The following is a 16,080-nucleotide window of genomic DNA, read 5'->3' on the forward strand; positions in this document are numbered from 1 at the left end:
GCTGTGCCTTAATTAAGGCCACGGCCGCTTCCTTCCGATTCCTAGGCCTTTCTTATCCCATCGTTGCCATAAGACCTATCTGTGTCGGTGCGATATAAAGCAAATAGCAAAAAAAGTGGACAGAAGAGGATGGTACAGCAATCGCCCAAGTAAATGCAGCGATGAAAACCTGGCATTTGCTTGAGCTCACACCAACAGTTTTCCTGCTCAGTCCAGTCTTATTTGGTACCCGGACATACATTTTACAATGTGATTTTTTTAGAATTTGTTTTATATCACCCCGACACCGATAGGTCTGATGATGGTAGGATAGGAAAGGGCTAGGCGTGAGAAGGAAGCGGACATGGCCTTAATTCAGGTGCAGCCCCTGCATTTGCCCGGTGCGAAAACGGGAATCCACAGAAAACCTTCTTCAGGGCTGCCGATAGTGGGGTTTGAATCCACCATCTCCCGGATACAAGCTCACAGCTGCGCGCCCCTGACCGCACGGCCAACTCGCCCGGTTTTACCATGTGACCGGGACTTTAGTCTCATTGAGGAAAAAAGAGGCAAGTATCTTATATTTATGTTCCTGATCAATTGGTGGAGCTAGTCAAGAAAACTAGTTAAAAATCCTTTCAGTGTTGTCAAAATGACAACTGACAAAAATAGTGAGAGAATCTGGTCGAAGCAAGATTACTTGTTTGAAAGTAACTAAAGACCAACCTTTTAAGCTCTTTTTTGTAAGTATAGCTATGATGAAATTGAGAGTTATGATTCTGTGGATATTAGGAAAAAATTACCTTGTGCACATTCACTTAGTGGTCCAAGAGCTATAAATCCTGCAAAACTGAAAGATTTACAGGAACTGATGTATATTCCACCAGTTTATCATGAATACTACCAAAACCTTAAATCTTTTCCAGAATCTGAGACTATTCCTGATGAACCATTTTTTTATCATAGCACTGATTACTGTTAAATAACACCTTTAACCACAAATTTTCAGGAAAAGATACTGTTATGCTATTTGAGAAATGCAATAGACAAATTATAAAATGTTAAAAGGAGGGTAAGTGAAAGATTTAATGATTACTTTCGAGATATTAAAAAAAAATCATTACCATCTGTGATAGTTGTGTAAAGGTTTGAAGAAGTTTAATGTAAAGTTTCTCTTTGTTTATTGATAATGTCTTGTTTTGGGTGATAAAATATGAAACATTATACTGTCTGCTTGAAACTTATGTTTACAAAAAATGAATGAAGATAATGTCTTATATATTTTTTCAGCCTCATTCACAAACCTCAAATTTTCTCAGTTTATAATAAGTGTGGGTTAACCCGTTTTTCCGGGCATGTCTTCAATTTAAACATTCAAATTCCTGGCACAACTAGCTACAATAAGAACATCGTCTGGTACAGATCTTCCACTTCACACCCATGGGACACCTGCGCGTCTGTGTGATGTAATGAGGTAGGGAAAGAGCGAAACACGGTGTCGGCATATAGCCTACTCCTGTCTGTTCCATTCCACGGACGTCATATGCCGTCACTCCATATAAACGCTGAGGAGCGGTTTGGAATCGAACCCAAGCTTTTGGTACGCAATCTGGTAATTAGAAATTGTATACTACCTCTAGTACCTGGCGGGCAAGATTCCAGTTTTGAAATTATTCCCACCAACGGGCCTCGAACCGGCTAGACCATATCGACCTGACGACTTTCAAAAAACAAATAATTTTTCCCTAAACATTTGGAGGTGCTCTTATGGTACTTGTACACAGTTCCGTCGTGCGGCGCTGGCGCCTTGTGCGGGGTTAAACTATCAAGAGCTTCAATACTCTGGGAAATAAAAGTAATGCCTGACATCCCACTAACTACTTTCATGATTTTTGGAAACGCCGAACTGCTGGAATTTTCTTTTACGTTCCAGTAAATGTACCGCATAGCACAGAACGCTCCAACTTGGTCCGTGGGAATCTCTGCTCTTGGTGTCTCGTGCCTGCGATAGTATACTTGAAATCACATATGGAACATCTAAGTAAGAAGCATCATCACTGCCAACTTCATTTGGTACTTACGAAAATGTATTCGTACTACATACGAGGTAACGGCGAATCCTCGTTGCCGTAATCCTAAACCGCCGTTGTTCGAACCAGTCTCCAGATACGCTGTCACACTGCCGATATATAGTTCAATTCCTCGGATATCACGAAAAATGATGCTAAATGCTGTAGGATCGTTACAAATCACAATGCAACACAACATCCCTAACGTCAGTAGTAATACAAATCTTTTTTACAACTTGCTTTACGTCGCATCGACACAGAAAGGTCTTACGGCGATGATAGGATAGGAAAGGCCTAGGAGTGAGAAGGAAGCGTCGGTGGCCTTAATTAACGTACGGCCCCAGCAGTTGCCTGATGTGAAATGGGAAACCACGGAGAACCATTTTGGGGTTGCCTGTAGTGTGGTTCGAACCCATTAATCGCACAGCCAACTCTCCTGGTAAAAGAGAACTACTTGGAGATCAACGTCAGGTGAAAAGTATTAGGGCAGTGGGGCTCCCAACCTCGAGCCAATCAGAGGCCGCGAAGCGGGTCACGTGACTGCTGACTCAGCAGCGCGGGAAATTTGAATTCCACATGCTTTTGTTTGTAAACAAAGCCACGTGCTTTTTTGACAGCTGACAACTGCCATCTTTAAACAAGACAGCATCGCTAACCACAGTGTTGCTATCTTTACAGCACTAAACCTCATGGCTAATACCTTAGGCACGTGGTAGCGGGCAATTTGAAATTCCATGTGCTTTTTGACAGCTATCAACAATTTGAAATTCCACGTGCTTTTTTGACGGCTATCAAAGTGACAGCTGCCATCTTTAAACAACATACTATCGCTAACTTCAGTGCTGGCGTCTTGATGGGGCTAAATCCTTATAGCCTCCTCAGTCCTTATGTAGCATATGCTCTACATGTGGTTTTGTCTACTTACAATAAAACAAAATGATTTAAGGAAAAAAGTAATAGTGTTAGGAAAGTCAACTCTGAGTCCTGATGTAGCATATATGCTACACAAATAAAACACCTTAGTGAAACACACTAATTTTCTATGGTGAACTTTTTAAAATTATTTGAACAGAATATAACACATCGAATGCATCAACAGGGTCGGGACTGAAGAGGATAGCTACTACCTTATGCTCTTGGGCGCGCGAAATTTGAAATTCCACGTATTTTTTGACAGCTGTCAAGGTGACAGGTGTCTTTAAACAACAGACTATCGCAAACTTCAGTGCTGACATCTTGACGGGGCTAAATCCTCACGGCTACAACCTTATGCACGTAGTAGCGGGCAATTTGAAATTCCACGCGCTTTTTTCTGACAGCTGTCATCTTTCAACTGTGTAGCCGGACGGACGGACGGACGGACGGACGGACGGACGGACGGATGGATGGATGGATGGACGGACGGACGGACGGACGGATGGATGGATGGATGGACGGACGGACGGACGGATGGATGGATGGATGGATGGATGGATGGATGGATGGATGGATGGATGGACGGACGGACGGACGGACGGATGGATGGACGGACGGACGGATGGATGGATGGATGGACGGACGGATGGACGGATGGATGGACGGACGGACGGACGGACGGCGGAGGGATGGATGGATGGACGGACGGACGGACGGACGGATGGATGGATGGATGGATGGATGGATGGATGGATGGATGGATGGATGGATGGATGGACGGACGGATGGACGGACGGCGGAGGGATGGATGGATGGACGGACGGACGGACGGACGGATGGATGGATGGACGGACGGACGGACGGATGGAGGGATGGATGGATGGATTTTTTTTGAAGTGGCAGTTGATGTATAGTGTTCATAAGCTCCGTACTTAGCTCCTACGCATGTCCACCACAGATACACTAGGAACGAGCCGTAACAACTTGACTAGACGTATGCCGCCGTTGAGACTTTTCCGTGCATCGCAAATAAACGGTGCGTATCATCCTGTCCATGTGTACGAATACAACTGGTACATCCGTTTGTCGATGTACGTTTTATTTCAGTTTTTCAATTGTTAATGTGGATATACGGGATTTGATAAAAAAATTGAAGGTTGTGCGAATAACAGAGCCACATGTCGCGAACCAGGGTTTCCATGGTATAAAGTGTATGAATTGGTATAATTGCTTGCTTTTAGTTTGAGTTTCTTTAGACAGTTGCTCATTCCATTTATACCAAATATGATTGAAACATTGTTCTGAGCAAGGTAACGGTAATTGATATTGATGCCGTGACCTTCAGCAGCTTCGTTAGCTAGTGTGTCTGCGTATGCACTGCCTAGGATATTAGAATGACCTGGGATCCAAGTAAATACTATTTTATGGTTTTTTAAGGTTAGAACATAGCTGAGTTTTCGGATATTTTGTATTTACCAGTTAGAATAATTTTTCCGCCGGGCTAGGTGGCTCAGACGGTTGAGGCGCTTTGACCCCAACTTGGCAGGTTCGATCCTGGCTCAATCCAGTGGTATTTGAAGGTGCTGAAATTCGTCAGCCTCGTGTAGGTATATTTACAGGGACGTAAAAGAACACCTGCGGGACTAAATTTCTGCACCGTGGCGTCTCTGAAAACCGTGAACATGTAGTTAGTGGGACTTCAAGCAAATAACATTATTATAGAAGAATTTTCTAAATTTTCTAAACCTGCATGAATCACTGCAGTTTAAGGCCTGTTTTATGCTACAAATGATACTAATAACTGCAACTTTCAATTTTCTTCTTATGGGCATATCTTTTCTCTCATCCGGATGTCTGTTTTTAGTAATATTGTTTAGGATGTCAGGTCGATGATGCATAGGAATTTAGGTATTTAGGATGTACAAATGTTTGCACGATGTTATTTCTTAGGAAACTGAAGTGGACGAAGGCCCATAATAATGTGGGTAAAAAACTTCTTTAATTGTTTCATTGTGATAATATTATTTTAGTAGTTGTAGTGTTGGGAGTATAGAGTGATGACAATTTGACATTTTTATTGAAAGATATCCAGTATCTGCGTCCAAGTCGGAGTATGGATAAATCCCGATAGCGTCTCAGGGAAGAAATTATTCATCTCGTTATTATCATACTTATTTATCGCAGGTTCCGAAGAAGATTATAGGCAAGTCCTCTAAATTTCGCTTACTAGACGGATTCTGCCGGTGGATGTCTCCATTCGACATTCCATAATAAAAATAAACATTACCATCAGTGACTACATTGCCCTATCGCTACATATCTTATCCTAAATTCGAAATAGTAACTCAAAATAATATTAACACTAGTTAATTAGCATGCTAATCTGAATAAAATGGAAATAAAGTGTATTCTAGAGAGGAAAGAGAAAGGATGCTTAACAAATATTCAACACATATTTACATTTCTTTCTGGTGATGACATAATTGAAATGGGGTCTCTTTTTTGTATGTTAATACATTCATTAAATACCGAAAGTTGTTTTACATAATTAAATAACATAGTCTCATAACTTCCAAAATCATTATTCATCTCCACTGTCGAAAAGTTTAAGTTTTATGATATGAACAACATGCCATACTGAAAATTAAATGCTCACAAATTGATCAGTTTCCATGTAAATTCATAATTGATCTTCCAATTGTCCCTCCCTATACAAGGTTTTCATCTTTATTATTCTTTATTATGGGGAAAATTTTCATATTGGGTCTTCTTCTGGACATATTTTTGACTTATGAGAGACTGGATATTCGATAAGTTTCCTTACCATGGCGAAATATTTTTGTCCTACCATTAAAATATCGTTAAAAATGAAATATTTGTTTTTCACTCCTATATTAACGTATTTGCAACACTAGCAATCATAAACAGGCCAAATATACCTTTCATTATTCATTCCATTATTATATCAACCCGAAAGATGTGCCAAATATTCATATATTGTCCTACCATCAGTCATAATTTAATTTGATATCATATACCGCTGTACCATTAATTCAAATTAACTCAATATATCAATCTACTGTTTGCTTGGCAAAGAATGACTCTAAATACGACGATAATTCTTGACATAAATCCCTGCATGTTCACCATTAATCATATGGAGTCTGATAACTACACATATTATGTCACAAAATGTCACAAATTGACATCGAATCAGCTGGTATCTTGCTATTATGTTCATCTCAACATGACCTAACCCTACAATAGCCATTCCAAACACTATCCTCTTTTAACATGTATCTTAGCATGTGTCTTAGGAATTCGTAACATCTTCTTACACATATAACCTCGCGACGAAATAAACATTAAATCTCAGCATCTCTATTAATACATAATTCGAATCCATCTCTTCTTAATAACCATTCTTCACATATAGCATCTCATTATTCTTACTTATAATATCACTTTTGCTACGATACTACTTTCCCTTGACGATATTTCATCTATAATATACTTATAATCCAATTAGGATCCGTCTCTTCCTCTATTTCAAGTAAGTGCGGTCATGTTTGTTAATCTGATTTCCTCTTAAAGCTCATCTATGTTTTATAATACATGCATTCTTCCCAACGTCTCCAGGTTTATTACCGAATAGCCATTCCATGTAGATTGGTACGTTAAATCGATATACATTCATTCCACACATCAACATAACCATGTCACTTCACATTTGAGTATATATGTTACTTAAAATAATTAGTATTCGCGGTTATATGATCAAGACCTGCCACTAGCATTTAGAATTTGGCACGAATCTAAGCTAAACATTTCACCAATATAAATTATTTCTACTAATTATTACAAATACCTTTTCACAGGAAACGTATATCTCGTCTCTCCTCTGCGGACTGCTGCCTTCTGCTTAGACGTTATGCGTGCTCCATGCGGTTGAATTCCACCTCTCGAGACATCATCTCTGGTGCCAATACATGCTGCTGCTTGACCTCACTATGGTATCCCAGGCAATCTGCTCCCACAGTTTAGGCGGATCTCATGATGTCACAGTCGCTCATGAAATTAGAAAATTATATTATACTGTCAGTATATATAATTGAGTTATTCATTTTTAGCCTCTCAATATATCTATGTATTATTGTCTCTATGTTGATCTGCTTCTCTATAATTATGCAGATATGGCTTCTTTTAATAAATATATCTTTTACTCAGGCTAATTACGGATTCCAATTGCTACTTTGATTATGTTTCAGTGTTCTAGATTACTTGTAGGACGGAACTTTGTCTTCTCGTCTCTTCTTTCGGTGGGTTCAATATCCGCCTTCTTTAATATTTTTAATTTTAAAGATCTCCGATCCTTTCCGTATCTTGACTGCTGTTCTGCTATTATCTCCCTCGGAATATTACTCTAATCTTCTTATTTAAATTATTTTATCCCAGAACTACGATATATTCCTTCTTCTTGCTTCAGCGGTGATTTTTCCTATACGATCTTTTTCTTCAAGTGTAAAGAATTAATTAGTTTCAATTATTTTTAAAACAATACTTGTTCCATCTTAAAGTTAATTTTCATGGTCTTTCTAACTCTGCACCTTCTAGACTTAGATTGATTTGAATCTCGGTGACAATTATATGTATTTGTGTCGCCTGAAGTTGCCACGCGCCATTTTGTCTGCCCCTTTTCTTTTCGTATGAGCGCCTCGAATGTAACGTAATGGTACAGATATTTCCTAGCGATGATTTTTCTTTTGATGTGTACTGGCGGTTTTGATCTTTCAGTTAGTACCGCATTGTTCTTAATAGTTTTGTTTGAAAAATGTGTATGTTTTAATGAGTCATGAAGGCTGTATCAAGGAACATGCTTCCATTATCTAACACAGATGTAATGATACATTTAGTAGGATGTAAGGGTCAGCTCCCTCTTTTCCTCTCGTTAGAGATTCGATATATTTAGTTTATTGTTTAATCCTAGGATTATGTTTTCTATGTTAAAGTCCCATAATAGTTTTTTTTGTCTAGGATGATCCCTAAACATTTGGTTTTGTTTTGAATTTTAATTTCTTTTGATCTGTATTTTAAAGGGGAATGATTATGAAGTCTTTTATTTGTTTCAATTTATAAACCATTATATGTAAGCCAGGTATTTAAAATATCTAATGCACTTTCCATGTTTTGATGAGGATGGTCTACAGATTTATTGTTAGTGAATATAATCAGCAAACTGGATCATTCCTGCACACTTTGTAATTAAAACTTATAATGGAGAGGCATAGAAAATATATAGAATAGGATTTAATATATCACCTTGAGGTAGTCCTTTTGATTTACTGTATATCTGATGTAGTTTGAGTATTCATATTTTTTAAATACAGTGTACGTTGGAGACTTCAGTGCCAGAGTGGAAAGGGATAATCGGTTGTGGGAATGTATAATGGGCAAACATGGTATTGGTAATTGCAATGCCAGTGGTCTGCTACTTCTCGGCCTGTGTGCAGAACATGAGCTGTTCATCAGTAACACTCAGTTTCGCCTACCTAACCGTTACAAGATCACATGGATGCACCCACGATCTAAGTACTGGCACATCCTCGACTACGTCATCACCCGAAAGTGTGACAAGAAAGATGTTCTCATCACTAAGACCGCGAGGAGTATTGATGATTGTTGGACATATTACAAACTTCTGATCTGTCGACTCAGAATATCCTTCCACCGGAAACCAATTGTGCATCACCCAAGTAAGCTCCGACGCAAGTTTGCCACTTTCAAGCTTTCAGACAAATCTACATCGTCAGATTTCCAAAATACGATCATGGACCGTTTGGTTAGCAATCCAGTATGAACATATGACGTGGAGAAAGAATGGTCAACACGCCAAAGGGCTCTCATTGAATCAGCTGAGGAAATTATCGGCTACGAGAAGGGAAAGAGGCAAGACTGGTTCGATGACAACAATAAAGAAATTCTGAGCCTTTCAATGCCAAACGGGAAGCCCACCTATCCCTTCTTCAAGACCCAACATCCAGTGTGAAGAAAGCTGTGTTTCAAGGTGTGAAACAGAAATGTCAGACTCAAATAAGACAAATGAAGAACAACTGGTGGCAGGCGAAGGCTCTAGAACTCCAAAGACTGTCTGATGCCAGAGACCTGCGGAACTTCTACACGGGAATAAAAGAGATCTTCTTTCCATTTCGCTCTTCAACCCCCTCTAGGAACACCATGACCTTGATGTCGGTGTGGGGGCTTGTGTGCTTGTTGATCCCGAGGGCTGTGCCAGCTCAGGGTTACCCATGCTGAATTAGCCTCGGTGTAGGGCCAGACTAACAAGGTGTCCCCCGAGTTGCTTGAGAGATGTCTGTGCTCTTTATTCTTCATCACTATTTCTACCCTTCTATTCTAACCTTCTTAAATTCCATTCCTCTTCCTGTTTGGCCACCCTCTCTGCCTCGGGTAGATTAGGTTAGAACGGAGGTTTTATCCTCCCCAATCACAAGTTTCGGGTCGTGGCGAGGTGATGCATGGCTACTGGGAGAGTAGTTCCTAGCGAACCCCTCCAGATACCGGGCGCCGTCTGGAGTATATAGCCTTGCCTTCGGTACATCTCCTTGGCTCTGCCGAAGGTCGACTTCATATTTCCGGAGTATTCGTGGGACCAAAGACGGAACATCTTTCTCTTCCTTCTTTATCAAAGAGTGGCACCCTTCAAAAAACAGCGTCAAAAATTGAAAAAAAAACCGTAAGCGGTATACTCCAGTTCCTGTAGACTACATAAGTGACGACCGTCTTCCTCGATTCCTGGTGATTTCCAGGGTCGATGGTAAGTTTCCTTGACGAATGTCCTTTTATGATAAGCAATTCAATTGAAGAAATTGTTGCTGGTGAAGTCGACGAGATGCGCAAGCTCCGAGATGGATCCGTACTTATCAAGACATCTACGGCTGAACAGTCCAGACGGCTACTTAAAGCCAAGTTATTCGGAAAGGTAGAGTTGAAAATCGAGAAGCATCAAATCCTTAACTCCTGCAACTGAGTTATTTTCCACAGGGATTTGGTTAAGTCTTCCGATGATACTATGATGCGGCACCTAGCACGTCGGGGTGTAACCGATGTGAAGAGGTTGAAGAGACGTGTGGGTGATAAGCTACTCGATACGGGCGCTTTCATCCTTACCTTCGACGCTAAGACCGTACCTGAACGAATAAAGGTAGCAATTTATCGTCTGACTGTTCGTACATTCCAGCACCAATGAGGTGTTATAACTGTCAAACGTTTGGCCACAACTCATTGCGATGTACAGGTACGACGACCTGCAAAATGTGTGGGAAGTGCGAGCATGCTGGGGTTGACTACACACCACCACCTGTGTGCGTCAACTGCCCGGGTGCGCATGCTCCAATCTCCAAGGAGTGCCTCACATTCAAGCAGGAGAAGAAGATCCAGGAGATAAAAACGCTGGATAAGCTATCGTATCCAGACGCCCGGAGGAAGTTTAAGTCCATGGCTGCTCCGGAGTTCTCCATCTCCTTCGCTGAAAAGGCCGCAAATGTGCGGATTACTCCACAGAGTTTTGTACAGAACACCAGTACTGAAAATGCATCGATAAGTCCAAGCCAGCAACCAAATAAAGTAGCTAAAGAAACTGGAGCTTTAACAGCACAAGTATGGAAAAGTGCGTTATTGCCGATGTTGCCTGGGAAGGGTGCTTCCCGGGAACATTCGACTGGGAAGTCCTCCCCCAACAGAGCGGGGGGATAGACTTTCCCAAATAGGGCTGGAAAGTCCAGCTCTCCTTCCAATGCCCAGACCACAAAGGAGGAGAAGGTGAAGCCACAGAGCTCCCTTCAGAAATTGGACAAGAAGCCTTCTCCAACTCAATCGGGGGTCACAGGATCCCCGAAGAAATCCGGCAAACCATCTGCCGGTTCTCCTCCAAAAAAGAGAGATACTGTGGGTAAGAACGAGATGCCCCGACGCCCTCTTGTTCGATCACTTTCTGAGAACATCGTTCTCCCAGGAAGAAGGCCCACTGTTCCCGATCAATGAGATCACTGTTCGCGGAGGGTCCAGTCACCGCGCCTCCTTCTTCTGACGAGACAATGGAGACTGAGCCACTCATTGTCGTGGATGGTGATTGTGACAATAACGATACCGACAAAGACGGCGGAGGAACCTGGCAGGTAATGGACCGAACGAAGGGCAAGAAATTGCTCTGAATTCGAAGCTTTACCTATCCTATAGTTTACAACAACCTAGGAGTAGACTGGGGAAGGAAATTACAGTGTGCTCAGAATGCTTGTGTAAGATTTATCTGTGGACTTCCTTACGCTGACCATGTCACACCGTCTTACACGCGCCTCAGGTATCTTCGCCTGCAAGAACGACGCACACTTCATACTCTTTGCTTCTTGCATACTATTCTCAAAAGTTCTCAACCAGCCTATCGCCGTGATCGAATGAAGCTCCTCTCCACAGACATTAACAAAAATACCCGATCCTGCAGCACCATGTGTTTATCCCTTCCTGTATACTGAACAGCAATTTACACGAAATCATTCACCGTTACCGCAGCCCGACAATGGCATCTCTTGCCGGTGGACGTCAGAAGCATGTCCAGCAGCTTAGCTTTTAAACATGCCTGTGTCGAAATACTAGGTAAACATGCATGAATCATCAAATTATGACCTGAAAACACCTACTCCTACCGCCTCTTCATCATCACTTCCCTCTTCCTTTCACATTTCTTCTTCTCCTTCTTACTAATCCTTTTCTTCACCTCTCAACTGAAGGCGATATTTCGGTGTACTGTAGAAACTTTTTCTTAAGTAGTAGTTATAGTACTCATTATTCATAATGATATTCTTAATGTACTCTACGTACGATTTATATTATATAGAGGATATGATCTTTTTTTGAGTGTGGTTACTTTTGTTAATGCTATTACTGTTATTACTGTTCATATTATCATATTTTTATCATCAGTAGTTATTATTAAGTGTTCTAGGTTAAGACTGGTTAAGTGTAAGAAAGGGAGTACATCCCTAACTTTGCCAGGATAAATAAACATATTATTATTATTATTATTATTATTATTATTATTATTATTATTATTATTATTATCCACACAATAGCACTATTGCAGTGGAACTGCAGTAGTTACCACTGTCGGCTAGCTGATTTACGTCAAATGATATCCGTCTATGCGGCCTCCAAATTCTGTCTTCAGGAATCTCGTTTGAGACCTGGACACAACACGACTATGAGAGGATATCGTTTTTATTCCAAAGACAGAGCAGTCGTGGATGGCGCGGCAACTGGGGGCGTTTGTACCCTAGTTTGCTCCGACATCTTCAGCGAAGAAGTACCGCTCCGTACTCAGCTAGATGCAGTTGCAGTTCGCGCTCCGTTGCCAGTAAAGACAACGGTTTGCAACGTGTACATTCCACCGGATTATAACCTTGAAATTCGTGCACCACAGGATTTGATCACCCAGCTGCCTCCTCCTTTCCTCATGCTGGGAGACGTGAACGCCCGTAACATACTATGGGGTTCTCCGTCTTCCTGTTCTAGGGGAGGATGCTCGAGCGAATGATCAACCTGTTTGATCTTTGCGTGCTTAATACAGGGGAACCGACACATTTCAGCAGCGCACATGGCACATTCTCACACCTGGATGTCACTTTGTGCAGCCGTGCGCTAGTTCCCCTGCTACGGTGGCAAGTCCACGACGACCTCTGTGATAGTGACCACTTCCCGATAATTTTCTCTCTCTTGAATCAAAGACAGTCCGAAGTACCCAAGCGCTGGTTATTTCGGCGGGAATTGGCCAGAATTTTCGAAACACGCAGTGATGGCTGATGATATGCTGGAGTCTGTTGACGACCACGTTTCTTCCATTACTACTGGAATTTTGGCTGCTGCGGAGGAAACAATTCCTTCCTCATCCGGTATTCGTCGCCGGAAACAGGTCCCATGGTGGACGGATGAAATTGCAGCAGCCATACGTCATCGCCGACGCGCTTTTAAGCATTATCGTCGGAATCTTACAATGGCCAATCATATCACTTTTAACCGTCTGCGCGCGAAGGCCCGTTTTTGATTCGAGAAAGTAAGAAAGCTACGTGGGAAGAGTATGTGTCATCCATCACGGCACATACTCCGTCATCACAAGTGTTGACAAAACTCCGCCGTATTGTCCGAGTACAGAATGTGCCCTCAGTACCCGGAATCTCTATTAATGGAGATATAGTTACGATTCCTTCAGTCATTGCCGACCACACCGCGTCGCATTTCGGAGATATGTCCAGCTCTAGGAGATACGACTCTGCATTTCTTCCAATTAAGCGCGAAGCAAAGGCACACAATCTCTCTTTTGCCTCTAGTGCTTCGCATCCCTATAACGTGCCCTTCACGGAGTGGGAGTTGCGGCGTGCACTCGCGCTATGCAGAGATACGGCTGCTGGACCGGACAAAAAGTGAGAGATGTCTCAAGGATATCCTCACCCTATTCAACAGAATATGGAGTGAGGGAGTGTTTCCATCTCAGTGGTGATACCGATTCCCAAGCCAGGTAAGGATCCAAAATTTCTGGATAGTTATAGGCCAGTATGCCTTACGAATGGCCTCTGTAAGCTATTTGAAAGGATGGTTAACCGGCGTCTTGTGTTGGCCATGGAAAAGGAGGGTCTCTTGTCCAACTACCAGTGTGGTTTTCGCTCTCATCGGTCTGCCACTGATCATCTGGCCAGACTGGAGAACGCCATTCAGGAGGCCTTTCTCTGGAAGGAACACCTACTCGCCGTGTTTTTTGACCTGGAGAAAGCTTACGACACTACCTGGCCATGTGGGATTCTCTCCACTCTACGCCAGTGGGGATTTCGGGAAAATTTGCTAACGTTTATTGAGAACCTCATGTCCCTCCGTCTCTTTCGAGTCCGAGTAGGGAATGCATTTTCTCAATATTACGTTCAGGAAAAATGGAGTACCTCAGGGAGCTGTACTGAGTGTCACTCTGTTCGCAATCGCCATCAACGGCATAGTTGCCGCTGCTGGGCCCGCTCGCTATATGCAGATGACTTAGCTCTATATTACAGCTCCGGAAGGGTGGCGTCTACTGAGAGACAGCTACAGCAAGCTATTAACCGGGTCGACAGATGGGCCCTACTACATGGTTTTCGATTTTCAGCAGCGAAAACCTCAGTTGTACACTTCTGTCGATGTTGGCCAGTGCATCCCGAACCAGAGCTCCGCTTGTGAAACAGTGTCTTACCAGTGGTTGACACCTGCAGATTCCTGGGTCTCCATTTTTATAAGAGACTTACGTGGCAGCCCCACATCCGTCAGTTGAAGGTTGCCTGCACGAAGAGACTTAACATGCTTAAGTTTCTCAGCGGCACTTCGTGGGGGCTGACCGTGCGGTACTGCTACGATTTTACACGGCGACGGTCCTCTCCCGAATTGACTATGGAAGTGCGGCTTATTGCTCAACATCAAAATCTACGCTGAGCCTTTTAGACAGTATTCACCATAGTGGAGTAAGGCTGGCAACGGGAGCTTTCCGTACTAGCCCCATTCCCAGCCTGCTCGCTGAAGCGGGAGTTCCACTTTTACAGATAAGGAGGCAGCAGTTACGTCTCACGTACGCTGCCAAAATTCATGAAATGCCGCTACATCCAAGCTATGAATGCGTCTATCGTACCCAATACCACCAGCGGTGCCAAGACCGGCCGAATGCCACACGGCCGGTTGGGTTTCGGATTGATAGCTTGTGTCATGATTTGAATATTGATATCGGTGGTTGTTTTGAACGAACTCTTAGCGAGGTACCTCCGTGGTTGGTTCTGCGACCGGATATTCGTCTAGATCTGCTCAGTGGACTCAAGGTGAACACGGATTCTTCCGTTTATTGGAGTTATTTTCAGGACTTCGTTCACCAATATCCGGCTGCGAGACATATCTTCACGGATGCTTCTAAAATCGGAGATAATGTTGGTTGCTATTTCGTCATTGATGATATGAGCACGAAGATCTCGCTTCCTAAAGTATGTAGCGTGTATACTGCAGAGCTTTACGCCATCTTAGAGGCTCTGCAGTTTGCACTGCGTGACGAGAGAAGCCACTTTCTTAAGTGTACCGATTCGTTAAGCTCTCTGCAGTCTATTGAAACCTGTTTCCCACTGGTACAGCAGATACATGACCTTCTAGCCAGGTTAAGGTATGATGGCACCAGAATCACTTTCGCGTGACTTCCAAGCCACGTTGGGATTGCGGGAAACGAAGTTGCGGATGAAGCTGCAAAGGAAGCTGTATTTTTTACCTCCAAGACCAGTCAATGTACCTGCTAAGGATATTTGTTATCAGCTACGTCGAACCATCCTGGCGTCCTGGGAATCGGAGTGGCTAGCTATCCGAACTCCCAACAAGCTGAGAGCAATTAAGAAGACAACTACCGTGTGGCGGTCCTCTTCCCGACCTGCACGGAGAGAGGCTGAGGATAGGTCATTTACGATCCACGCACTTTTATCTCCTTAAGAGGGAAGACCCCCCCCCCAGTGTGTTCTTGTGGTGCAGACTTCACCGTGGCCCACATCCTCACAGAGTGCGCCGATCTCTCTGGCCTAAGACGGAGCCTCGGCCTGCAGGAAACACTTGAACGCATACTAGCCGATGACGCGACTACTGCTGATCTCGTCATCCGCTTTATGTGCGACAGTGGACTTATCAAGGGTATATAAATTACAAGTGTACTGTTACTCAGGGAACGCACGTTCCCTTTTGATTCGTTTGTAATTTTTTCGGCCTAATTCTATAATTGTTTTTTGTTTTATTTTGTACTGCGTTTACAAATCCCTTTGTTGAATAAATAATTTTGTTTTATATTTAAATTTCTTTTCCACTAATTTGTTCAGAGAGGATGATTACCTCGTTGTACTTCCTCTTAAAACAAAAAATCACCACCACCACCACCTCGCTTTTCAACTGAAACTCTGAAAACAGTTGATGGTGCTAACACTCTTACCGATGGGAGAGATCGTGGAGCGCTGAAAGGAACACTTCTCCACTCTTTTAAACCGAAGCTCCACTGCTGCCAATGACTTACTACGGG

At 42.7% G+C, this 16,080-nt stretch overlaps 1 protein-coding gene across 5 annotated transcripts in view; it reads left to right on the forward strand.

Moving 5' to 3' along the window:
- The window catches only part of LOC136857483 (F-box only protein 25), a 653,389-nt gene that overhangs the window by 207,149 nt on the left and 430,160 nt on the right, over positions 1-16,080 (forward strand). The gene's annotated exons all lie outside the window — the stretch shown is intronic.

Source organism: Anabrus simplex, chromosome 1, assembly GCF_040414725.1.
Source record: "Anabrus simplex isolate iqAnaSimp1 chromosome 1, ASM4041472v1, whole genome shotgun sequence".
Lineage (NCBI taxonomy): Eukaryota > Metazoa > Arthropoda > Insecta > Orthoptera > Tettigoniidae > Anabrus > Anabrus simplex.